This window comes from Ornithodoros turicata, chromosome 7 (assembly GCF_037126465.1).
Source record: "Ornithodoros turicata isolate Travis chromosome 7, ASM3712646v1, whole genome shotgun sequence".
Taxonomy (NCBI): domain Eukaryota; kingdom Metazoa; phylum Arthropoda; class Arachnida; order Ixodida; family Argasidae; genus Ornithodoros; species Ornithodoros turicata.
This window is the reverse complement of record NC_088207.1, coordinates 24,045,964-24,073,296: the sequence shown is the minus strand read 5'-3', so window position 1 is coordinate 24,073,296 and position 27,333 is coordinate 24,045,964. Positions and strand designations below refer to the sequence as shown.

General features: G+C 46.6%; 1 protein-coding gene across 3 annotated transcripts in view; it reads right to left on the bottom strand.

Annotated features, from left to right (window-relative positions):
• The window catches only part of LOC135400370 (beta-1,4-N-acetylgalactosaminyltransferase bre-4-like), a 112,443-nt gene that overhangs the window by 18,958 nt on the left and 66,152 nt on the right, over positions 1 to 27,333 (bottom strand). The window contains exons 1-2 of one of the 3 annotated variants that reach the window (XM_064632215.1): positions 17,883 to 17,937; positions 12,760 to 12,841 (exon numbers count right to left, since the gene is read on the bottom strand). The gene's annotated coding sequence lies outside the window, so the exon portion shown is untranslated. Of the gene's footprint in view, positions 1 to 12,759; positions 12,842 to 17,882; positions 17,938 to 27,333 lie in introns of those variants that run through there. The other 2 variants (XM_064632214.1, XM_064632216.1) reach the window with 2 other exon arrangements.

The following is a 27,333-nucleotide window of genomic DNA, read 5'->3' as shown; positions in this document are numbered from 1 at the left end:
CGTCTTCTGCTGCGACGTTCACCATAACGACTCCAAGCGCAGCCTTTAGGAAGAGTCACTACTAGCCTCAGCCACAGCTTTATGTAGATGCTATAACATTTATAGCAGTCAGGGTGTCGTGTAACACTGTTCTGCACCGTTACATCACACTGCCTCCGTGCACATAACTGAAAACTATACCATCTGATTCAGTTCACATTCACGGGTAAGCACTCAACCGGTAGGGCTTCATAACACTTGCCAAGAATGCGGGCTAAAGTTTAGCTAAAAAGGCAAAACATATACATATACAGGGTATCCCAGCTAAACGCGAACATATTTTTTAAAATATATATACAGGGTGTCCCAGCTAACTGCAAACATATTTTTTAAAAATATATATAACACTTTTTCCAGGATGAAATCAATTGCAGTATAGCATATGCTGAAGGGCACTCACTAGGAGGGCATTAGCAAAGTCCAAAGGCAATGTCTTAATTAACTTTCATTCATTAACTTTTTAATTATAAAAGTTACAAAGTTGTCCCAATGAGAACATCTGTTCCTTTCGGTCACCTGATATCGTAGCCGTTTTCAGAACAAAAATCTGTTCGATAGATCGCCCGCAAAAAATTCGTGAAGAAACGCCATTTTTTCTTTTTGTTCATTGCGGTTCTTAGAAGACGCGTCTTTCCTTCACCCCCAATGTGAGAGGGAGAAAGAGCACATTATCGCCTCTCGCGTCCTGGAAAAAGATTTAAAGGAAACAGAAAATGCAACCCAAGATAAGGCCAGTTCCGACAGCGTCACCCGATACATTTGTTTTTGTTTTGTTTCCGCAAGTTAAAGCTCATCTTCGACGCATGAGGCGGCACTGTACTCTTTTCCCCTCTCACGTTGGGGATGAAGGAAATACGCGTCTGCGAAGATGCGCAATGAACAAAATAAAGAAAAAATGGCGTTCCTTCACTAATTATTTGCGGGCGATCTATCGAACGGATTTTTGTTCTGAAAACGGCTACGATATCAGGTGACCGAAAGGAGCAGATGTTCTCATTGGGACAACTTTGTAGCTTTTATAATTAAAAAGTTAATTAATGAAAGTTAATTAAGACATTGCCTTTGAACTTTGCTAATGCCCTTATAGGGAGTGCCCTTCAGCATATGCTATATTGCAATTGATTTCATCTCGGAAAGAGTGATATGCGTATATATTTTTTAAAAATAGGTTCCCATTTAGCCCGGACACCCTGTATAATTGCCAAACAGTGAAATGCAAGGTGATAAAAATTAAATATACAATGTACTTGATGAGTACTTGAAGTACTTTGTGCTTTACTTGAAGTACATTTGCAATCGGGTACTTTGAAGTTTGAACTGTACTTCAAGTACTAATGGCGCCAGGCACTTTGTACTTTAAAGTACAATTTTGAGGTGGCCCTGACACGTTGCTGACAGCCAATAACGATTTTATTTAACGCATCCATCCATCCATATCTGCTTACCCACTATTGAATATCGTTTCCAGGACAATCTTCAGAAGTAGAACCCTAACCCAATGACACGCAGCGCCCCCTTGCGTGACGAAAGTGAAGGCAGGTCGCGCGTGGCATTCGCCATACCTGTTGAATAATTCAACCCTGCCGCTGCATTAGTAATTCCCCTGAAGAGTTCCCCTCGAAGCAACGTCGCTGTGTTGCAAGTTGGGTCGCTACTTGATGCTCCCTGTACTTACGAATTTCTTCCGTACGTATACCACACTCGAGGTACTATGTTTGAGGGACGCAGAAGGGTAGAAAATCCAGCGCCAGCACGAATTTTGATTACGGTAACGTTCAAGGTAACGTTTTTATTTCTTGGTTCAGTGAGAACATTGTTACTTGGCCTGAGTTTCCATCGCTATACTCCTCCGACAAGAAACGCACCCCAACCTAAACATGGCCATATACGATTCACATCGTGCGACTCGCGTCAGAAATTAAGACTAGCCATTTTCTAAGTAACGGGTGCAGTAAAGCGAAGCTGTTTTCGTGGCAGCATATTTGAGGGAATTCTGCACTGCGAATAGTACCTGTCACTTTACTACGTTTCATTTGATTTTTGTATTTCTTTATTTTATTTTATTTTTTATGGAAACGTTCTTGACGTACCAACCCTTTAAACTTCAGCTCGACGACGGTGATGAATTGACGTTGGCACAAACCACGCTGCCGCGAATTGGACGTTCTGCGCGATTCTTATCTATAAGCCCGAAGTTGGCGTCGCGGTCACCCCCTTCCTGTGCTCGTCCTCCGCGGCGGTCCGCAGTAATTAAAATTTAGGGATTAAGTGCTCTGAATTCTGCGCACGATTTCCACATCGCGACCGCACCTCATTAGCTGTGTCCTGCGAACAAATAACGACACGGTACGAGCGAAAGTAGCTCCGCGCAAGGCTGACTGTAGTCATGGGAAGCTCGGTCTTTCACAAGCGTATATACAGGGTGTCCACGCTAAGTGTGAACAGATTCGTGAAGAAATTTCGTGAAGGAACGCCTTTTTTTTTTTTTTTTTGTTCATTGCGCTTCTTAGAAGACGCGTCTTTCTTTCATCTCCAATGTGAGAGGGAGAAAGAGCACACTATCGCCTCTCGCGTCCTGGAAAAAGACTAAAAGGAAACAGAAAATGCAACCCAAGATAAGGCCAGTTCCGATAGAGTCACTCGATACATTTGTTTTTGTTTTGTTTCCGCAAGTTAAAGCTCACCTTCGACGCATGAGGTGGCGCTGTGCTCCTTCCCCCTCTCCCGTTGGGAAATACGCGTCTTCTAAGAAGCGCAATGAACAAAATAAAGAAAAAAATGGCGTTCCTTCACGAATTTTTTGCGGGCGATCTATCGAACGGATTTTTGTTCTGAAAACGGCTACGATATAAGGTGACCGAAAGGAACAGATGTTCTCATTGGGACAACTTTGTAGCTTTTATAATTAAAAAGTTAATTAATGAAACTTAATTAAGACATTGCCTTTGGAGTTTGCTAATGCACTGCTAGAGAGTGCATATGCTATATTGCAATTGATTTCATCTTGGAAAAAGTGTTATATATATTTTTAAAAAATCTGTTCACACATAGCGTGGACACCCTGTATATCTAGACCAGTGGTTCTCAACCTATATGTTATCCGAGGGAACCCATAATCGTGCCAGCACGACCTCAAGGGGCCTACACTTCACTGGGGCAAGTGTGAAGAGGCGTGTGAGGTGAACTAGATGTAGTACGAAATTTTTATTCTGTATAACTGATTATTTAATCGTTTATGGTTTCGTCGCAAGACGACGGTTGAGGTTTACCGGATTCTTTAAACTGTTTCACAATACTTCCCCGACGATAACCCATAGTGGGTTGCCACTGATGCTTGAGAAAACAAAGTCCATGTGGGCAGCAGAGTAGCTCCGAAGTTTCTCCGAAGTACTTCCGACTTTCCAATTGCTTTTAATGCTTTCGAAACATAAGAGAAAAGCAAAAGCGTGGTGCGGCGAAATTATCGGGTGCAGTTGCGGGTGGAGCCAACAAAGATGAAGACAGCAGCGGCTGGCGTCTTCGTCCTGCGATCTCGATTTCAATCCCAATCCCAACGATCAAACGTCGAGCACCGTCTGATAACAAGGCTGTCCGACAGCCACCTTTGGTATACGCTGTCAAGCGACACTCGCGGGTGCTGAACAGTATGTCCCGTTGGCGGAACCTCAGGACAAAGGCTCGCGGAACCGGAATGCTTGAAGAAGAGACTCATCAGGAACATTCATCAGCATCCTGCAGTGCCTGCACACGTCAAGAGATACTGAATTTGAATCCATATGTCTCATTTGTGATCGTTGTTTTTTTTTTTCATTCCGTGTTAGCGCCGCGAAGCAACTGTGGCTATATGAGCGGCGTACAGATGTGGACAGATGGAGAGAGGACAGCAGGAAGGAGTGGGGGACAGGAAGGTCAGTATAAGTCCTGGGCCGACTTCAAAGGGGAACTGTGCCGGCATTCGTCTGGAAAGTCTGCAGGAAAAGCTTCAGCCAGTGGTAGGATTCGAACCCACCACCTATCCAGTCTTCAGCACGACCTTGGCTACGACCAACGAGGGGGCGCTTGTATCCACTCGGCCTATGCTGCTGATATGACTCATTCGACAAGTCGATCATTGTTTAACTTGTCGGTCCGGATTGGTTTCTGCGGGATCCCGCATATAGGGCTGTACACCCCACATTAGCAAACGGATGTTACCAGACTCTCACGCGCTTCGAACATAATCAGACTTTGACAGCAACGCTGATTTGAATGTTCCGAACACCGCTGAGGCGTGCGCAGCATTTCTGTATACGCACTGCTGTTTGCAGGCACCTTATTCAATTACTGCATGGTAAATGGGCGAAATCTGAAGATAACGCGACAAGGCGGCACAGCTGAAGCTGCCAAAGCGGCTCAGCCGTCTTGTGTTCTCTTCAGTGTTCGCCCAGTGGTCCGGTTTGTTTGACATGGAGTTTGTCCACCATCTTGCCTGCATATATGCTGTTTTATTACTACTATGGCAAGCGTCTTACCACCTCTCGGTTCTCTGGACACGTCACGTCAAACGCTGTGTTACCGAACAGTACAGTACGCGAAGTACAGCCTTGGGGTCAACAGTGCCAGCGAAAATGAGATTTCCAAGTACATCTTAAATATGGTCCAAGGCTGGGAGCAGACATGATTTCTGATGCTAAAACCAGAACTAGTTCCTAAACGTCTCAACGCGAATACATCTAATACATCGTGATGTCAGTTTCAAAAATTCAGCGTCCCGAAAATATAGACTATTTTAAAATGTTATAAAATATAAACCGCGCACAGACACATACGTATATAGGGCGCATGTTTAGGCGTCTGCCAATAAGACGGTTGTCGAAAAAGGTGACGACCGCAACATCGATCCGCTATACGTATGTAAGAAGGTGAAGAAGAGGCTCGTGACATACGGATAGCGTTTTTTTTTTTTTTTAATGTTTTGTTTTTGAAGAAAAACGTGGATCACCTATTCTGCATTAGAGCTGTTCGTTATCGTTCCCGAGTCCTTTCCTTGCATTTTTGGTGCCGAAACCCGGGAACCGTTGTCTCAATAATTCCCGGGAGGACCCCAGGAAGGGTGCAGGAAACTTGGAGCCTCTATTCGTTCCTGCATCACGAAGCTCGCAGAAGACATGACTGCATTGCGTGGAACGCCCCCGCCTTGGATGGAACTGCGGCTCAAGCTTGACTTGCTAACCGCAAGTCGTCTCTCCTGGCTGACCTGCACCGCACATATATAGCAGCCATCACTGAAGATGAGATGGAGAAAGAGGCGGGATCTTGCGACGAACACTTGTATAAGCCGAGCTACGCTCAGTGTCAGTGTCAAGCGTTACCGGTCATCGGTTCCGGATGGTGAGCGAATGATTTCTGAAGCCAGTTGTACTCTGCAGAACGACAGTACACAGAGACACGAGAGTCTGCAAGCTGAACGGTTCGCTGGACCGTCATGGGCACCCTTTTGGGATTCAATTCAATCACTACAACAAGGCGTCGGACTATCTGCGGCGAAATCGTACGAGGAATGGATTACAACGCCAAGACTTAACGGAAGCCCGAGAAGAAAGAACTCGAAGAGAATATGGAGCAGATGTCACTGGCAAACCGGATTTTTTACCCTCAACGACTTCTATAGGAGAATGAAGGAATGGAGACCCGCAGAAGAAAGCGTGAGAAACTTTAAAAGAAACTTTGGCAGGCATAAGCTGCAGAAGATGCTGCAATGTAACCGGGCTGCGCCGGAGAGCAACATCAGCGCCGCCGCTCTCACCGTTCCGAAGTCCGCAAGACACAACAACGCAGTCATGCGGCTTGCGGCACGAACCGTGTAGCACGTAACTTGTACCCTGTAACCCATGTAACCAAGAATAAACATATCACTGTAGCGGTGTGCGACGGCTTGTCGTACATGATCTCTCCTGCGACCGATTACCAGACCATGATCACCACTAACCTAGACAACGGGGACGGCCTCGTAAGCGGCGCCATAGGCGTTCTCAAGTATATAGAGACCCTCGAGGATGAATATTTCAATGTCGACGGCGACGACGAGCCGCAACACTCTACTAATAAACCGGTGGGTCGACTGAGCGCATCGTGAACATGGACTTACTTTGGAAACGTCCATATCGGTCGCAAGTTTCGACTCAAACCCCGACCTCACGTTCTCAGCAACACCCTCAGTCGTGACTGGACGCCCATCAAAGTAAGCGCACTATCAGCATCGGTCGCAGTAAAACTGTGTCGTTCCGGCGTGCGCGATCAGCACACAGGGAGGTACGTTTCATCAGGTAGTCTTCAAACGTACGACAGCAGTCAACAGTAGAGCCCTGCACCATCCGCGGATGGAAGCGGATATCCGCAAGATACTTGCGGATTCGGATGAAAATTTAGCACTCTGAGGTGTGCGGATCGGATGCGGATGGCGCGAGGTCGGTAGCGGATCGGACGCGGATACACCGCGTGATGCAATTTATTTGTATTGCCCGGGTTCACCTTTGACCATGCACGGCCAAGACGGGAGAGGGGGTATTCTGGCGTCTCGAACCCGTTGCGCCACAACCTTTTCCCATGGGAAGTGCCTGCAGGCCTATTTGTCCTTGCCGAGTCTCTTGAACCACGCGAGCACCGGCGAGGTAGCGTTCCACGCGTTCCACAAGTCTCTCCATATCGCGTTTATTGAAATTGTTTACCTTTGCTTTTCGTCGAGAGTCCTTCCGTGACAGCATGGAGACATCCGAAATTATACCAACATGCTTCCGGCGGTCTCTACGCGTCCTTCGAAACGTGCGGATTTTGCGGATCGGATGCGGATGGTGCTTTTGCTCAGCGGATCGGATGCGGATGTAAACTCTTGTGTATGCTTCGGATGCGGTAACGTGCGCGCGGATGCGGGTCAGATGCCAAAAATCTCATCCGCGCAGGGCTCTAGTCAACAGCATCAGCACGTTTACGTTGCTCTGAGTAGAGTTACCGCTATCGAGGGCACATGGTGAACGACAAGAACGACTTCCGGTTCTATTATGGACGTCCATATGAATGACATGTCGCCCAATCACCATCGGGATCTACAACCACATGCAGTGCGCTCGCGAGTGAGGTGACGTATGTCTGGCAGAAATAAGGATCGAGCCTATATGCCTATACCATTCGGTTCGTCCGTCTGCATACCATAAAAAAGCTCTCCTGTCCTAACCTTGATCAGTCGCCTCGACAGATGCAAAAAGTTCATTTTCCCTCTCAGCCAACTGAAAGAGTGAGACTTTGATTGGCCTAATGATTTTTGTTTGTGGCCAAGAACGTAATAAAGAAAGCAGTTGCAAAAGAAGAGGCAAGTAAAGCGGTGAGCTTTTGTACGGTGAGCTTTTAAATGTCGGCGCCCCCTCAATTACATGTCTTACCTCACGTATACCTAGGGAGTGACTTTTTCGGGTTAAACCCGATTCCGCCCGGTTATTCCCCCCCCCCCCCCCCCGAACTGACCTCCGACCAATTCGGGTTAAACCAGATTTCTCCCCGAATTCCAGTCACTATGAAATCCTCAAGTCACGTTTCCACTGAAGACGAACAAAGGTCGCCACGTGTAACAGCGGTAAGAGTGTAAGAGCGGGTCACTTACGTTCCCAGCAATACACCCATGTGTGCCAACACTGTCTATGCCTCCGGAAATTACCGCTGGAAGGTCATGATCCCGCAAAAAACAACAAGAAAAAAATATATATATATATTAGGAAACGACTTAATAGACAAGAGGAGAAACAAAAACACACGATAACACCCGAAGGCACAATTATCGCACGATTTCTCGCCGAATTAGAGATTTCAAAATAGCGCCCGATTTTTACCCCCCGAATGTGAGAAAGGCATTTAACCCGAAAAAGCCACTCCCTACCGGTATACCGTCGTCCTTTGTAGAACAGTGTGGTGAGACGAAACTCGTCCGCCCATGATACCGCACTCGCCGAACCAAAACTATCGACTGTATAGCTGTAACGTTTCCTCACAGACTTTGTTTCAGCAACAACCCTATAATATAAAACTATTGCATTTCCTTGGTTTACTGTAATAAATATGTACTAAACACTGGAACAAAAGTCATACCGCGCTACTGAAATTGAAACTTACCGTTCTTATTTGAGCTCTCTCCATTCACACCCCTTGTGAGCGGCCGTGTCCCGACACAGCCTACCCCCCATTTTTATGCTGTTTTTATAGTAGTTAAGGACACGTCGAAAAGGGAAAAAAAAACACTGTCAATGAGCCCGCGAAGAGGGAATCACACACGTAACATGAAAAACGGTTAGGAGCAACTAATATTTATTCGAACAAGAACTTTCGTGCAAGAGACTGCACTTCTTCAGGTTACACAACTAAGTGCCTTACACAACTAAGTTGCACTTAGTTGTGTAACCTGAAGAAGTGCAGTCTCTTGCACGAAAGTTCTTGTTCGAATAAATATTAGTTGCTCCTAACCGTTTTTCATGTTACGTAGTTAAGGACAGCGTGAGTGAAATGACCGCAAGTGTTCATAGCGAGGGCGGACGATGACATGTTTTGACGATGGCATTACATGAAGCTGACGCCTGTGAAGGTCATGTCCTTGCGTCATGGCATTCGATAGCACACACACACAGAGCACAACCGAAAGGAGGCCGAAGGTAAAAATTGTGGGGACGTTTTTTCGAAGGGAAAACCAATGCAATTTCGGAGACGTTGATCGAAGCCTGCCCCGGAAAGGGGTGTATATCAGAAGCCGGAAAGGGCGTATTGCCTCCACCAGTCCAACGGCAGACGAGAAACAGCTGAACCGTGTCGCGTCTCGATCGCAGCTGACACCAGAGATCATTCGTTTTTATAGAGCGCAAAGAAAGTGTACAGTCCACGTATTTTCTTTTTCATTTTTTTTAGCAACGTGCACGAGGATCTTATCCAAGGTGACGTATCATGTAGATTGTTTCGTATAATATAACCCATTATTGTGCGTCTTTGCCAATACTAAGCAAGTTGGGATTTTGATTGATTGATTTTTAAAATAAAAAAATGGAGATGGAGTTGGGATTTTCATCTATATGTTTCCTGGAATTTCCTTTCAAAACAAAATGCTGACATGATTGAAGATGTCCAGAGGCGTAATGTACGGGTAATCTACGACAGGTGCTTCAGGAAGGATTGTGCTTACGAACGAATTATCGGTGTGCTACGTATTTCAACATTGCATCATTTCACGCATAAGAAGGTATGCGTCTAACATGTCCTCACAGAGTAGTAAGTGCATGCATTGATTGATTTTCCCCATTCGGTTTTAATTGGAAAACACCGAATACAGAGGGACATTCCGGTAAATGACATTCCAGGAGATAAATCAGCAAGTTGATGTAGATCAGAAAACAATACAGAAATACGATGGTTGGGAAAAATGTCAGTTTACTTTTACCTTCGTCGTAAAACGCCACCGTAGCGAACGTGATGTGCGTCGTGCGGAAATTACATTGTGATTTCTATACTCCGCGAACTGTCGGGTGTACACGCCAGGAAAAACATAGAAAAAGGACGATTTCTTGAAAACCAATAAACATCGAAAAACATACGCCGAATCCGCCCAAAACTAAAAACGCGGAACCCTATAGTCATATAACCCACGTGTCGTCTATATGCTCGGGAGGAACGCGGGTGGAGGGTTTTCTGTATCGCTTTCTCAATATCCTTCGACGTATGAGCAACGGAATTGCGACAGACTCCCAGTTCTGTCGTACTGTTTGACATTGGCAAACGAAGCCTGGTATACATTTATTGGAAACGTTCCCGCGTTTTGCCGCGATATCATTCGGTTATTACTGTAAAGGGTGCTACGAAGGAAGACGAAGCTGTGTCGACGCATGAAATGGAGAGGGGGGGTAATGGCAGGATAGGCTCGCCGTTGTAGGCCACACAGACATGGGCGTCGCCACGACTATAGCAAAAAAAAAAAAAAAAAATCACAAAACACAAAGGACGGACGGATGGAGGATAGAGGATGAAGGATGGGGATGCGGTGAGGGTGCACGAGTTCGTCGAGGAGAGCAAAGTATTAGATGGGTCGCTGGGACTGAGGACTTAATAAAACTACGTCATTCTTCGGCCACAGGAGACCGTCCACTGCTTCAATCTTCTCTCGTTTTACTTCATCTTTTACTATTACAATAAACGCGACGACATTTTACGCATGTGGCTCAAGGTGGAACCGCATGGCGCGTATTTCACGGCGAAACATCCGCCAGCGCGACGCCTTGCTATATGCCCCGTATGGTTCCAGCTTGGTACGCATGCCAACGCTGTGACTGCCACGTTGCCGTCTCCGTGAGCTGCGTTCCAGAACTTACTCGGGTCAACCCGAGAGCTTGTCTCGGCTGCATCGTGGAGGACGCTCGGAAATTCCAGTATTCCAGCGGATTTTCCGACCTGATGTTTTCTTCAGAGCACCATGCACGGAATCATATGTACGACACACATCAGCTCGCTGCATGTGAAGATCGAAGGCTGGTTCTACGCGTTTTAGAGCTAACTGCGGATCAGAACAGCGCAACCGTTTCTCGGAGAATGCGCGGTAAATACCGCGGTGAATGCTTTACGAACACACGCAGATGACCCCATAGTCAACACCGTCACACTAAAGCGAAGCAGCGGCCAGCGGTTCTGATGTCCCGGGGCCCAAATGTCACTGTCGTCTACTGTCGCCATTTTGAGAATCGTTCTCAGGCCCCTTCCAGGACCTACCCGCGGGTTCCCCTACTCCCATGGTCACGTGACTCTACTCTACTCTACTCTGGGGTTCGTTTTGGAACGCAGCCTTGCGGCTGCTGACGCGCTCGAGTACGCCCTAGAAACCGGTTCTCCGAGCGAAATTTCGCGCCAAGCGTACTACGGCGCGTTTTTCGCGCTCAGATACGCACCATGCGCTTCCAGCTTCAGTTCGAGAAATGATTACGCACAGTGTTTGCTGGAAAAGAAACGAGCCAGGCCAACACGGCTGAAACGAACATATTAGAAAATCGGTGCAGCCAACAACAACGTCCTTCGACAGCTCTGTCACAGCATTGAAATGGAGGCCAAGAATTTCTACCCTTTCCGTCTCCTCCTCAAGAAGCGCAACAATGAAGACAGGCCTCCGATTGGTCTCCTCAAACGTTCTCCCGCGGTGACTGGACAAATCGTTCGGGGAAAGACCAATGAGAGCGCGTTTCGCCTTGTCGACCGACGCAACAGTTGCATTCAGTTTCGTTTGCGTCGGCGTCAAGGTAACGCCTTCCACTGCCTCAGTGAGACTAATTGGAAATGTGTCTGTTGCTAGAAAAAGGGAAATTTGCCTTTGCGGTAGATTTTTTCGGAAATTTTCGGTTTCTTCGGTGGTACGAAAGTAAAGAACGGTGTCCTATCGACTTTTAGTTTCAAGCGTCCCTGCCCAGAAAAATATGATTTGCGATCCGGTATCGAACCAATTTCATCGTCCACGACACAGGAAAAATTTGTTAGCTGCTGACTAATGTGAACCACGCAAGTCATAGCCGAGAACAGCCCTAAGTATAGCATTAAGACTCCTGCGAAATCAAAAGGTGTCGTCCGATCCATGAGTCTATACAAAGTATTGCACAATGAATCTTTTTTTGTTCTTTTGATCCTCACGAATACGCGTATTTGAAAGTGAAAATGGACACAGCCTATTCAGAAAACTACACTCGGCTGATACAGACGAGCAAAACGCACCCTTCCATTTATTCGCAGTTCACACAAGCGACTTACTCCAGGGTACCCCAGCGAAAGATTCGAAAAACGTCATTCATTTTAGCTGCCCCGTAGGTACAAGCGCTGAGCGTCATATATACGCGGGAAATATTCCGTAGCAGACAACAAGAAGAGACGCACTCCAACGCGAAGCCAATACCCCTACATATAGTGCGAATGCTCAATATGATATGCGGCGAAACGTTTGCACGGTGAGCAGTTTCTCTCTCCCTCTTTTCTTTCTTTCTTTGTTTGTTTGTTTGTTGTTGTTGTTTTTTCGCGTGCGCGAGTTTTAGTTCACTAGAATATCCACGAGATCACATTTGGAAATCCTGCGAAATCCTGGGTTGCAAAAACTGCTCGGGGCCCCGAACCCTATTCATGAGCGATTGATTGATTGATTGATCAGTGGCGAGTGATACAACTTCAGTTGTATCAGTGAGCAGTTTCTCTTTTTTTGTTTTGTTTGTGCGTTTTCTTGAACCAGATAATATTACGTGGCGACAACAGGAAACGCGCACTGTGTCGCTATTTGTGATAACACGATGTACAGTCCTATACGACAACCTTGGGATAGCTGAGAAAAAAAAAAATCCCGATCCCGTCCCGAGATCCCGAATTCCACATTTCGAAATCCCGTGTAATCCCGGGATTGTAAAAACGGCTCTGGGCTCCGAACCCTATTCATGAGCATTTCATCAGAGGCGATTGATAGAACATCAGTTGCAGTGCAGTTGCAGTGAGCAGTTTCTCTTTTTTGTGCGTTTTGTTGCACTACATAATATACTTGGGGATAATAGGGATCCCGAATTCCACATTTCGAAATCCCGTGGAACCCCGGGACTGTAAAAGCGGGTCGGGACTCCGAACCCAATTGAAGAGCACTTCATCAGCAATGAGCGGTTGATATAACAGAACAGGTGTTTATGTCTGGAAATATATACTCACATGCATACTTAGTATGCCATCCGACGGTGGCGAGGGAATCCTCCCTTTTGCATCTTGTTCAGATACAGGAACTCTGGACAGCCTGCAACGAAACAACAATGAATCAGACGTCGAAGTATACATACCTTATTGAAATAGAACAAAAGAAGAGCAAACCAGCAAGATTATTATATCGCGCGTTCGGTTTTTATTTTAGGGAGGATTCGGCGTACGTTTTTCGGTGCTTATTTATTTTCATGAAATTGGCGTTTTCCGGTGATATTTACGGCGTGTACATGGTTTATCCTGCGGATATCGGCGAATATAAATCGCAATGTAATTTCAGAACTCTGTCTCAGCGCAGCCTCAAAACCAAAAACCAATACAAAATTAACCCCTGTGAGACATCACAAGAAACGCTGCATTGCTCCACAGCAAAGTGGTGGAACCTAAATCGTGAAAGCGTTTTTTCTTTTTTGTCCTTTTTTCTCTTTTTTTTAAATCTAACGTGTGCAGCGATTAATCCCCCTGATATTTCCTCGGACATTCATTTGTGTTCGGCGTTTTTTGGTTAGAACCGAATGATGAAAAATTTACCGGCGTATCTTTCGCGGTATTTTTTGGTTAAAACCGAAAGCGAGGAACCCTAGCTTATTCCGCACTGAATTGTCCCGGCTCCCGTAGGTATGCGGGTACGGCACCCGCGGATCCGCCCGGATATCGTGGATGGCGGATAGAAATATAACGTTTCGGGACCTACGCGGATAAAGTATGGTAAAAACCATGCACATCTGCGGATCGCCCAGGTACCCGCATTCTACCCGCAAATATAAGCATCAGGTGTCTCTGTCGACGTGCCACACGTGGAGCCTCAATTGACACAAAGAATCAAAAACGGTGTCGACTTGTGTCATCGTTTACATCGCTGTGCCTTTAAAGGGAGACTCCGCACCAAAAACGTGTTGAGGTAACAGTGCGACATCAATCCGTACCGTATGATATTTCAGAGAACACAATTTCACATCCCCAAGTGGCCCAGATGATTTGAAAATGAATAATTTCCTTCGAGTGATTAGGCGCTCCTCCACGGAAAAGCAGCCCAGCAACACTGGGCTTCACCTCACCGGTATTCCTCGTGTACGGCTTTCTGTAGGTTTTGCTGTTACCGCTGGCGAATATCTTAGAGCGAAATCGAGGAAGCAGACGACTGGTCATCCACGCGACACGAAGAAGTTACAAAGCGCGTGCCCGAAAAACAGCCCTTGGCCCACACGAGACTACCGGTGACGTCACGCATGGTACAGGAGGTAGTAGAGGGAACGTTCAAAAGTTTCGGTTTCGTTTTGAGCTTCCCAGCTCTTTTGGCAACTAACGAGTCCCCGACTGCCAAACCAACTGTATTTCTCATTTCGGAAGGATGTATCGAGCTTATTTACATAGTCATTATAATAGTTTCGGATTGTCCCGGAGTCTCCCTTTAACAGCACTTTACTGGAGAATTCCGGATGACACTGTTTCTGGGTGGTTTGCACGCTGAACAGTGAAAACGTTCGCAAGATAACACTTTTGTCGTGTGGATTTTTTCCTACAAATATAATGACTACGGATGTGCGGATATACTCAATATCCGCGCTGTTGCGGACGTTACATGCGCGGGTACAGTGCGGATGCTTATGTCAGTGTTATCGGCGCTCATCTTTAAATATAATCTTGCTTGTATACCTATCTCATCCAAATAGGAAACCTCCACTCCAGGAAACCAATGGAGTCACTAAATAGGGAGCACAGTAGCGACACTGAGCCACGCCGACAAGCGAGACCGCCATCTTGAGTCAAGCGCGGCGGCGTCGCCTAGCAATGGGACCCCAATCTCCCCTTTCTCCGGTGGGGACGCGCGGTCGAGCCAGCTCGCAACCCAGGAAGACGGTTTTGCATGGAGATGACTCAACACGTACGGCGAGTTCTAGGAAACCACGTGACATGATCGGCCCAATCGCAGACACCGAACGACGGCTCGGGCGAGGAATACGATATTCTGTAACTACTGAACAACGGTGCCTACAGGGTCGACGATTTCGACGCGTCCATCCTCAGGGAGACATGCAGAGTCATGCATGGAATACTAGTAGAGCCAGATGTGACCAAGTGCACGCCCTCGATCCCGGCGAAGCAGCGAGCAGTTTTCGTAGCAGACGACAGTTTGAGACGCCGTCTGCTTCTGGAGTCTTCGAATGCAGACGATCGTATCACCTCGGCGGATAACACAAAGGTCGCAACAATGACACACAAAGGCCGGGTCATTCTATCTCTGACTGTCCTCGCCATAAGTTCGACCTACTTTATTCTAACAACCGTTTAAGAACAGTTGTCTACTAACCTTATTTCGTGCACAAAAATACGACGCCGAACTCGTCAAACTGCCCCGCGTGAGCAGCGCCAAAAATGACCTGCATGTATACGAGCGCAAACTGCCATCGCGCTGAAAGAAGTCGAGAACAGAAAGAAGGCATTTCCGCAGCCGAGAACGAGCCATTTTCATTGCCTTCTATAACATCCAAAGTAATCCATGAAACAATCGATCGCGCCCTTCCCATGCCTTTATATAGACCTGCAGAGCTAATAAAAGCGCTCCATTAGCGATTAAATGGGGATCTCATTTTAGCTGTTCCGCTCCTGCTCAATAAGCAGAAATGAAATCCGGGTGGTACGAGCAGACAAAGGGCTCACTGTAAAGTTTAAATCGATTTTTGTTTCATCACGCCAATCTGTTCCCTCCACACATCACGTCTAAATGACGATCGTTCTATGCATTGGGTCGCTGCAAGTGCTGGAACGCAAGCAGCACAGTCTGGGAGGGCACGTTGGGATGACGCTAGGGTAGCTCCGTTTCTTGTAAACGTGTGCCGTTTGGCATAATGCTCACCGCGACATAATATTACGTGTCAATCACATAATAAAGATGATACACAGCATAGGGAGTCGCACAAGGATGAACTCACTACCTGAACTATTAATGTTAACAACAACAAAGTAGTAGTAGCAGTAGTAGTAGTACTAGTAGTAGTTTCCCTTCCTTTTCTGAATAACGCGTCCTGGAGTAGCCAGTCCCGAGTGGCTCGGGAGCAACATCTCCACTTTTTTCTTTCACAAATCAATCAATCAATCAATCAACAGCAACAAAAACTCCTTTCCTTAGGTGATCTGGGGTAGCCGGCCCTCGTGATGAGGGCTACAATCCCCATTTTTTCTTTCTTTCAATCAATCAATCAATCAACAAAAACTGCGAAATAAATGACGGAAGAGATGTAAGAACTTTTTTTTCCAGCAGAGCTCATCAATGCTCGACTTATAAAGAAAGGGGACGTCAGCGCTCCGCTATCCGCCGTTCCCATTTGAGCCGCGTCAAAATGACGGGCGAAAAGTGGAAGCATGCAGCAGCACGCAACCATTAACCAGCATTATGGGTATCACAAAACACAGTTCGCCATTGTGTGTCAACGGGCGTTGGCGGCTGCTTCCTGGCACGATTGAACCACCATTGTCCGCTTTCGATACATCGTGTTCCGTCCTCAATGAACGAGTAATGGGAGGATGGTGACAATCTGCGGCAGACTCATAAAGATAGCTGATGAAATAGAATAAGTGAGAATCGTTCCAGTTCACCGACATTTACAAATGGCTGCACAAAAACGCATCGATTTAACGATGTCAACAACGACAAGTTAGTGCGAAAATGATTACATGTTTTTGCTATATGTCCGCAAGCCGTGTACTCGATTGCAAATCCAAATCGAAGAAATTACATTTAATTTGTTACGAAATATATTTATATTCATCCGTTAAGACTATATCCGTATTAAGACTACCTTTTTAAGCCTATATCCGAGACTACCTTTTTAAGCCTATATCCGTATTAAGACTACCTTTTAAGCCTATATCCGTATTAAGACTACCTTTTTAAGCCTATATCCGTATTCATGGTATGCGCATGGCGCCCGTAGCGGCCGATGGATGACGTGCGAATCTGGTACGGCACGGTAGAAGACCTCTCCCTACAGTTTGAGAGGGTACAATCGTAACCTTACGGTCATGTCGCGGCAACGTTTTTTTTTTTTTTTTTTTTTGCCAGATCCCGAGCAGTCATGCTCACTTGGTCAAGGCGAAGTAATCTCGCGTGGCAGAGCACGATGGCTTAGGGTGGTTACGATACGTCGACAACAAAAACGCATCTTGGCAACTCATTCAGGCTGTGTGTGCAGGATCCACAAAAGAAAGGAGCACTGCAACGGATATTGCTATATAGTCACATTTAGACACAACGTAAAGTAAGCGGCCAGCTAAGGAGTAATGATGCCGCGACAACTGGCTGGCTTCGAAAACGCTACGTTGATGATGCCAGCACCGGCGCTCCTGTCCCGCTTATTTTCCGTTGTGTCTCACACCGTGTTTCGCAGAATTCCATTACAGGAAGCCAATGAACTATCAATCTTGATGGAGTGCACAACTGACTGGGAACCGGTTGCGGAGACGCCGACGGAAACGAACTCTGACGCTACCAGAACAGAACGAAAGGAAACGCAGAAAAGGCACGAGGACAGAACCTGCACACGACAATTCTGGAGTACAATAATCTTTTTCTTTCTTTTTTTCGTGGCTATCATGACTACCGGTATAGTAATTGCTATGAGCTTCATACTCCAAGGAAGACTTTCTGTACTAAAAAAGAGAAGAAATGAAACCTCTCGTACAGTGAAGCACGCTACCCACGGTGCCGAATGACCCCAAATACGTTATTTAATTAATTTGTCTTTGTCTGTGTAAGTGTCAGGTACATAGACGTATTTAAATTCGGAGCATGTTTGGCGTAAAGAAGTGAAGGTACGGTACCGTGAATACGTTTATGCGAAGTTAGAGATTTCCCTTCCTTACGTTAAAAGGTGTGACCTGCGGTAATCAAAATTCGTAAAAGTAAACGTGTGAATTCAGGAAAAGTCAACCTTATAGAAACAATACCAGACTGGCTGCATCAAAAGAAAATAAGAAGGGAGGGTTCCCGTTGCCTCAGCGGCAGCAGCTCACATCTCCTTCACCCTTCGACGACACTGGCAACAACAATGCAAAATTCAAAAGTTCGCTTGACTCACCGCCCTTGCCTGTCACTGGGACAAATCTCAAACCACTCCGCACGCAAAATGTGGTTAAACGCTGGGTTCCAAGCTCCCAAGGTACACGTTGGCACAGCGCAATCTTTACTGTACTTTATCTTTACGGCGCGACTATTACCTGGCGAAGAGCTGGGATATTTAAACATGCGCATCCAGTGCAAGCGAAGGTCTTACATATAACGAAATAAGCACAGTGCATGTCACAGGGTGAAAGTACTGTACTGCCCTTGTAGTTACGCCATACAGCAGCACGTGCTGCTGTATGCGTAACTCCAAGGACATTCAACTTATGAACAGCTGTCGTTGTGTTGCATGGTTTAGACGGGAGCACCTCAATATTTCCGGTTGCGAAGTCCCCGACAATTTCGGAAAAAGAAAAACGTGCCGCACTTTTTGTTCGTACGATACAGGGTCGGAACCTTTGGGTCTTCATTTTGGGTGTACCTCGAAATAAAGTGATCAAAATCCCCGTTGCAAAATAAACTACCGTAAATAAATGTTATCTAGCTTACTCTAAAATGCACAGTCGCGCGCGGGAAACTGCCAACAGCGAACTCAGACTAACCAGGACATGGAAATACAAACACCGAACGTTGACTGCCCTAATAATAAACTAACCAACATATTGTTCCGTCGCGTCCGCCCTGCTAAGCCTAACGGCCGCTACAAAATGTGGCTTTCGCTAAAACGTTCGTTCGTTCGCTAAAACGACTTGGACAGACATCGTAAGCCCGCAAATTTGGGTGGGTGATGCCGTGTTTTTAAATACGACATATCTCAAGAAGCAATCTAGCATTCTCGTTGATTTTCATTGTTTCGAGAACGTGAATTTCGAGATCGGGGATTTCGCAACCGGGAGTATCGAGATATAAAATAAGAGCAGAGGTAGGTATAGAACGCGGGTTTCGCTCAGATGCGCTTTCTCGCCATTTTGAGGCGCTCTATTTAGGAGATTGTAAAGACCGCCCCTTCAATCTTTTTACTACGCAATTCCCATGTCATTCGCTGTGAACCTGCGTCATATTTATTGCCCCTGACCAGCGGAAAATTTCGTAAAAATAACGCAAAAAGTGCTGCCCGTTCAATTTGAGCGCAGTTTCTCTCTCCCGGTCTGTGCCGGTCATGTTCGTAACATCGCAATGAAACAGACACTGAACGAAACCTTGATGCCCTAAAGGGGCACTAAAATGCAAAAACAACTTGCTCTCAAATAAAAGTCCGTGTTTCAATTAGTATAATTCAAACAAAATTACTTCACACAAAGCTACAGTTTAAAAGAAAAATGGTTTTCAGGTTTTCCTCAGACGCTTTCAGGCATATGTCGACACAGTTCTCCTAGAAGCCGGTCCAGGACGCACATTCTCCCAGGGCGTCAGTCGTGACGTCGCCCACCTGTGTGAGACCGACAACGGCGACTCCTTTCACCAGCACCACCATTTAACGCGCGTTACGGGATAACGACAAGTTGACGATCGGGCCCGTCGTCTGCAGTCACGCACCTGGCGCGTGCAAGGCCCACAAGTCCTCCACAGGGAGCTTCATGGGCCAAGCATTTTTGACAAGCTGAACGGTCTATGGTGAAGGAGCTCAAGTTGGCGTCGAAATAGACGGCGTTCACACGTGTACCGGTGACAGTCCGCGATGAAATGGGGAATCGTAGCTGGGGTGTGGCAAGCTATGCACAGCGCCGTTACTGTAACCCAGCTTAACCCGGAACACAGGGGTAAAGGCGACGTTGAGTCGTAGACGCCGCAAAAGTGATGTAAAGCTGCGAGGGAGGCCACCTGGCATCTTAAATGATAATGACGGGTCCACTGCATGGAGGAGTGACCACTGAGTGATGTCATGGCGCCATTGCTGGCGGGCCAAGGGTGACACCAACGCGGACAAGTTGGAGCGTCTGTCTCCGTTGGAGACTATAATGTTGGGACTGATATAATGGGCCCCTTCACAATAAGGATGAAGTCCTGTGACCTATGGTCAAAGAGCTTCCAGGGCAGCGTTGGTGGGCTGAATTTGGCCAGGCACCAAGTAATTTTGAGAGAGGGGGGTGGCGAGAGTCCAGCTGATTAAGAGACCCGGAGAGCGTGGTTCGGGAAGGTTGCTAGTGCGGGCAATGAAGAAGAATATGTCTAGATTTTCAATATAGTGCGGCGGTGACAGCAGCTAGGAGAGTCAACTTGTCTCAAGCGGTAACGTCACTGAGCTGTAAAAGCCACATCGAGTCGCATCCGGTGAATTAATGCAGCATCGTGACGAGCGGTGTTTCGTGGCCGATGCGGAAAGAGAGCGTTGGGTTGAAGCTATGAGAGCAGCCTGTAGATATTCCACATGCAGTTGAGTGATACGCCAAGGGGGAGACATCCTTCGGGACAAAAGTGAGATAGTAGAACTGGAGACAGTCCTCGTTGAAAGCATTCCTTTCTTTTAAAAAATGCTGAAACAAGCACGTAGCACGTACACTGAAACACCAATAACCGAATGCTGAGTATGCAAATGAGCCGAAACCGAAACAGTGCGCTTCAGGAGCACGTGGAGCATAGCGCTTCCCGCGTTATCGCGAGGGAAAACGTACACCGTTGTTTCTTCCACTCATAAATCACAAACGACGCAACGGATGAGTCCCGTTCCTTCTGCGTTGATGTCAAGGTAACGGGATGTTTCATTTCGCGAGGGGAATTTTTCGCACTCTCTAGCCCCTTTACCGTCTAATCTCAGTCTTTTCGGCTCTTTCCTGCCGTGCGCACAAGTAAAGACAGCCTGCCGAGCTACGACCCTTCATCATCGTTTTCGCTATATTTTTCTTTCATGTTACGTCAAGTGTATACGTACACCCGGAGTGTCTTTTGAGTACGTGTGATTAAGTAGCTGGTCTCCATGTAGGACATGGAGCTAAGTCCCTCCATTTTTTTCTTTTCTTTTTCATTATCAATCAAACGACCCAGAAAATACTCGCCCTTCCCCGATATGGAAGAATGTGCTGAAAAAACAACACTGCACTCCATTTCCAGATGCAAGGGAAGCAGAGACTCGCAGATAACGCAATTAAGAGCAGCATTCCCGCTTTAGCTCCTCCGGCAGTTTTTTTAGCGACACTTTCGCCTCGCGAGGATCTCATTTTCGCTAGTGTCGTCTTTGCGCGAAATATCGCTAACGACGACAGAAAAGCAGTACATGGGCACTGGCATTTGCAATGAAAGAGTTTCACAAACTTGAGCTGCAGTATCATTCAATTTAAGTATGCAAGTGGACGTTGTGAGGCTTGTGCCGTGTTTGTCCTATGTTTAATTGCCTCACCCACTACAACGTTGTATGAGAAAGATGCCGTCCGCCACGAGTGTTCGTCTGTGTGAATGTGGGAGTAACTGGCAACAATGGAAGAGAGAATGTGTTGAGAGTAAGTGCATGATCCCGCCATTCCTGGCGGGGCTTTGGTACGTTGAAGAGGGGGGTATAGCCACTATGGTGTAATTGGTAGCACCTCTGACCGGCAATCAGGGCGTGTCGGCTAGAATCCCACTGCTGGTGCTTTTTCTTCAACTGCCATTGATCAATTGAGCTAAAGTTATTGCAGTGCTCTCACTGTTTTAGAAGATTTGGTAACATTTACAGGCAGTGGTACACCGTACGTCCCGACGTTACACCGTCATTCGACGCTCGTTCATGCAAAGAGGACAGTTTACGGAGGTCTCACGCAGACACGGACGAAATTCCCGGAATTCGGATTACGGCTCAGATTTTTCGGATAGTTCGCACCGAAGATAGCTTGGGAGGTCTCACACAGACACGGACGAAATTCCCGGAGCCCGTACCATATGCCTCAGATTCGTCGGATAGCTTGCACCGCAGATAGTTTGGGAGGTCTCACGCAGACACGGACGTCATTTTCGGAGTCCGGACTGTGCCTCAGATTTTTCGGATTGTTTGCACAGAGGATAGTTTGGGAGGTCTCACGCAGACACGGACGAAATTCCCGGAATTCGGATTACGGCTCAGATTTTTCGGATAGTTCGCACCGAAGATAGCTTGGGAGGTCTCACGCAGACACGGACGAAATTCCCGGAGCCCGTACCATATGCCTCAGATTCGTCGGATAGCTTGCACCGCAGATAGTTTGGGAGGTCTCACGCAGACACGGACGTCATTTTCGGAGTCCGGACTGTGCCTCAGATTTTTCGGATTGTTTGCACAGAGGATAGTTTGGGAGGTCTCACGCAGACACGGACGAAATTCCCGGAATTCGGATTACGGCTCAGATTTTTCGGATAGTTCGCACCGAAGATAGCTTGGGAGGTCTCACGCAGACACGGACGAAATTCCCGGAGCCCGTACCATATGCCTCAGATTCTTCGGATAGCTTGCACCGCAGATAGTTTGAGAGGTCTCAGGCAAACACGGACGTCATTTTCGGAGTCCGGACTGTGCCTCAGATTTTTCGGATTGTTTGCACAGAGGATAGTTTGGGAGGTCTCACGCAGACACGGACGAAATTCCCGGAGTCCGGACTGTGCCTCAGAGTTTTCAGATAGCTTGCACCGAGGATAGTATGAGAGGTCTCGTGCAAACACGGACGAAATTCCCGGAGGCCGAACAATGCCTCAGATTTTTCGGACCGAAACGAGCTCTACGGTGCAACCGCAGAGAATATGCACCACCCGCGAAATATTCCCTAAAGGTCCGTCCGACTGAATGCAACTGCAAAAATTAACCACTTCATACGGCATTCGCAGCTTTAGGCCGGTTTCACCCTATACCGTTCTTTGTCGTCCGTTTGCTTCGAAAATACAACCGTTTCAGCTCCGTTAAAAAAACGGGCGACGAAAAGTTAGTGAAAAAAGAGCATATTCACAGGCCATTCACTCGCCGGTCGTTTTCTCTAGTCGTCTATATCTAGTATAGGTGATAAACAACCGCTACATAGTTACGAAAGCACGTTCCCCAGTTTATTGAAGCACCGTTTCGCTCTCACATTTTTATTGCAAAATTTATCAGAGGATGCTTGTATATTTTAGACCGGCTAAATTTCGCGATGTTAGATAGTTATTTTTGGACCGCAGACAGGGCTGAAACGCTCCAGATCTGAAGGAATTATGCTGAGTTCGTAAACAAGTACCGTCAAGATAAAAACATGAAATTTGCAGAGTTTCTTTCTTTATTTATTTTTTTTTTTTTTCATTCGTTCGTTTTTATACATTCATGATATTTTTGGAAACAGGGGAATTTTCGCATCAAGAACTTTTGACGAAGAACCGCTCGTTGGTGGTATCTTCAAGGTCGTGCTGAAGACCGAGAGGTGGTGGGTTCGAATCCTACCACCGGCAGTGTCGTCTGCGGTTTTCCGGCAGACTTTCCTGACGGATGCCGGCACAGTTCGCCGTGAAGTCGGCCCAGGACGCAAACCAACCCAATATGTCCACGCCTGTACGTTGTTTCACGACGCTAACACGCAATAAAAAAAGCTTCGTTTGTATATATGTGTGTGCTGCATGTAACCCTCACCATTCTCATCTCACACCTTCCTTATCTTCTTTTTTTAGATAGCAAGCCGACCTCTTTTGGCTGACCTTTCCTTTTATCTTCAATAAATCTTCATATTCCCCTCACCTTTATCAGTACACCCTTTCATTGAACAGAGTTAAAAACCGGGCTGCTTGGTGGAACATGTTTAAAAGCGCTAAATTCGCAGTGGTTTGTGAGTCTAGTGCTGTGTTTCTGCTCTTCCATTATTTCTCCCCTGCACTAAGGTTTTACCGCTCTTAGACACCTTCTTATACCTTTTTCAGTGCCGTGTATTAAAAGGGTGTCTGGCCATGAGGAGGAGCCTAAAAAAAGAGGCTCGACCTGTCGATCAAACTTGGGCGCATTTCATTGGTTGCCATTTTACATGGGAGCCGCCATGACACCAAATTTTCGCCAAAATGGAGGATGGTGCTTGGAACGGCGCAACGGAGATTACGTGACTTTTTTTTTTTTTTTTTCATAAACGGCTCTAATTTTACTCGGTGTGCATACATCCTCTTGTATCCAGCTGCAAAATCGGCTTCAACTCTCGCTTCGCCATCATTATTTACGCGAAAACGACATGTTTCGTCGCTACTGTTAGGCCTAGTGAAGGCCGCGATCTCAAGAAAATGGCAAGAAAGACAGCACTGATGCGTAAGATTTTGGATTATATCGTTGAATCTAATTTATAGATGCATCTTTGGGCATTTTCGATCCCATCTACTTAAGTTACGTGATTAAAAGTTCATACCGGCAGCCGTCTGCTACAAAGAGGAGGTCCTGCCGCTCTCCTGGGCGTCCTGGCGAATAGGTTCCGCCAGCAACTATTTCTGCAGTTCTGAGCCTTCCCAACATGCCTCTCTCCATGCAGATGGAGTTGATAAAAGTGTACGCAAAATCCGTCGTTTTGAACTGCAACCAGTGATATCCGTTTCAATCCAAATCAATCTAGTTTCTCCAAAATGGTGGCACCCAGTAAATAATGGTGAGGTATAAGTACTGGATGGCCTGCAATAATGGGGAACTTTATTCCGACCTGTGATTGGCTAGACACGTCAAAAAGTGGGTGGAGCTTCAGGTATATGCAGGTGCAACACTATCTAGATAGAGAAAACCTGCTTACTCGTCGACGTGACGTAACAATTCCAGCAACAAAGTCCAGCCAATCAAGATCGTGTTTTCAACGGCCGTAGCCAATCACGAACGTGCTTTCACCGGTCGCGGCCATGAAGACGAACCACCGTCGTCTGCGAGTGGCGATTCTACGTCCCCGCTTAATAAATGTGAAAAACTTGGAAATAAAGCGCAAAACGGCCCCAATTTTTCTAAAACTCATTTTCTGGAAAGCGTGTTGCACTTTGTCTAAATATTCACGTCTGAAGGTTCCAAGTAAGCTGCAATCATTCGCAGGTTCCTGAATTGGCAGAACGGCGAATTGCAGTAGCAGACGAATTCTGACTGTACGTGTCCACGGAGCGAAGGAGGGAGAGGAGGCAATAAGCAGGCCTTCTGTATCTAGGTCCCATTAACAAACTCCCTTCTAATACACAGAACTGACCTTTTCCTAGAGTCAGCGCCACCTAGCTTGACGCGCGCGAATTACGTATTTTGGTTACTATTCGGAGAGAAAGCAGAGCGTAATCGGCGTGCTGTGCATTACGGTTGTAAAGCAATAACGTTTATCCACCTCCCACCTCCGATTTTCCTGCCCTGCTGTCCTCCACTGCCATCGCTCATCTGAGTGAGCGAGATTTCCTATGTCAGTCCGTTGCTGCGTCCCTCCGTCGCAGGTGCGGCGTCAGGGACGCGCACGGAAACTGAGCATTTACGAGCATTTAATAATAGCGGCTTGCACGCCGCAGTATAGCGTGCGATGATTGCGAATAAATGTCGGTTTGTTGCTTGGAGTGGATAAACGCTAAGATCGCGGGGAAACGCTGCTCACTTTAAAGGAGCACGGAAGGCACCTCGCACATTTTTCTGAACAAAAAATATGAACATGAACGCGGAATATGAACGTATACAACCTGCAAGAATTGACACACAAAAATATTCCCTTTGGGAAGCGCGCATAACAAGAGTTTGCGAGAGCGCAGGCCTCCCCGTGGCGTGTTGTGACGTCAGATAAGCCGCGCACTTTTGTTGGCTGCTGAGGATAGTCTGCTGCGGCGCGAAAGCAAAGCGTATGGCAACATTCGTTGTTAGGAACGGATAGTATCGTCCCAATATGGGTCCCGTGCTTAGCCAAGATTGAACTTGCGGCCATGTACAGGCACTATATTGCTAGGTTCCAGATCGCGAGCGATGTGTGGATATTTCCGGGAGAAACGCTGAACCCTTCGTTGTTGGGAACGAAACGGCGCTATCGTGTGTTGAGCATCGTTGACGCGGAAAGCACAGAAAAAGCGCGCAATGGCGTGTGACCTCATAATGGGACAAATAGACCGATGAGGCGTCGTGCTCCAATAGGTATAACAGAATTTGTATGAGGGGATATGTTTATTGCGATATGAAAGAAAAGGTTAGCCGGCCGCGGCCGGTTTGATGTCCCTTTAAAGCATATTATATACATTGACTGGACATTACCCCTTGGTGCCTATGTCGTGGCAAGCATTACAAAGTCACAACAACAAAACTTTCAAATTAGATTAGATAGAAAATTAACGCTTGCCAGGAAGGATAAGTTTATCGGGTGTGGTAGCCGCAACGTTTGGGACAAGCTTCCTAAGAAAAACGCGGAGATAAGAAAAAGATTACATCTCCTCGTCTTTCCGGCTTCTTCTCAGCTATGCCCAGAAGCAGAAAGAGTCTGCAGATACATGACACAGAAAATACTCGGGGCAGCACCCCCGGCAGGGAAGAATGTGCTGAGGAAACAAGTCCGCACTCCATTACTACCAGTTCGATGGGGCAGATTCGTGGATAACGCGAAGGCAGCATTCCTGCTCACCCTCCTTCTAAGTGGCTTCGATTACAGTAAAAGCAGCAGTTTTTTAGTGGCAGTTTTACGACGCGAGGTTCTCACTTTCGCGATTGCCCTTTTTGCGACGCTAAAAAACAAAAAAAAACAATAAATAAATAAATAAAGGCACTGGAATTTGCAACGAGTGAGTTTCACAAAGTAGAGATGATATCCGCTGAGATCAATTGAATGGATCACGGCATTGATGACGCAAGTGAAAATTCGCATTTTGGAAAGACAAGGAATACAGTGAATTAACCAATGAACCAGTTGCCATGGAAATTGATAGGAATAGCATGCAAAATAACACCCCGCGCGCATAAGTTTCAGTGGCTACTGCAGCCACGGCAAATGGATGCGGAGCTCCGCATCCATTTGCATCCATTGGACTTGCTACGCGTAGCAAGTCCTCTTATATAGCTGCGATCAACCTCTCTGCGTATTTTAACTTTAACCCCTTTGTACGACCAGTGGGCAGCACTCGTCTTCAGGAGAATGGCACAAATGTCGTATTTCCGGTAGTCTAATCATATCATTGTTGCAGTGCGGTAAACTACTGCCTGTGTCTCTGAAACGCTCTAATCGTCATCAAAGTAAAGGTGTTGCGTGGCGAATAAGTTGTTCGTGAGACGTAGTTTTCTTAAACATGTTTATGGTGTATCACATGCATCAAACCACACGCATGTTTAAGTTTTCAGTTTTAAACAGTACACGAGAAAGGTATTCACGTGTATGCAAAATGCGGTAGCACCATTAGTATTGCCAAGTTTCATACAATAGAAAATGAGCTTTAGATAAAGACACTTCGTCGTCCGTTGCAGCTGTGATGTGATGTGATGTGATGTGAATAAAGAAAAAATGGGGATGTAAGTTTCGACGAAGTCAAACTGGCTACCCCAGTACACTTAATACCCCAGTTGCAGCTTTGATAATTCATAGGGTATATTCTCCCATTTCATCGAATGC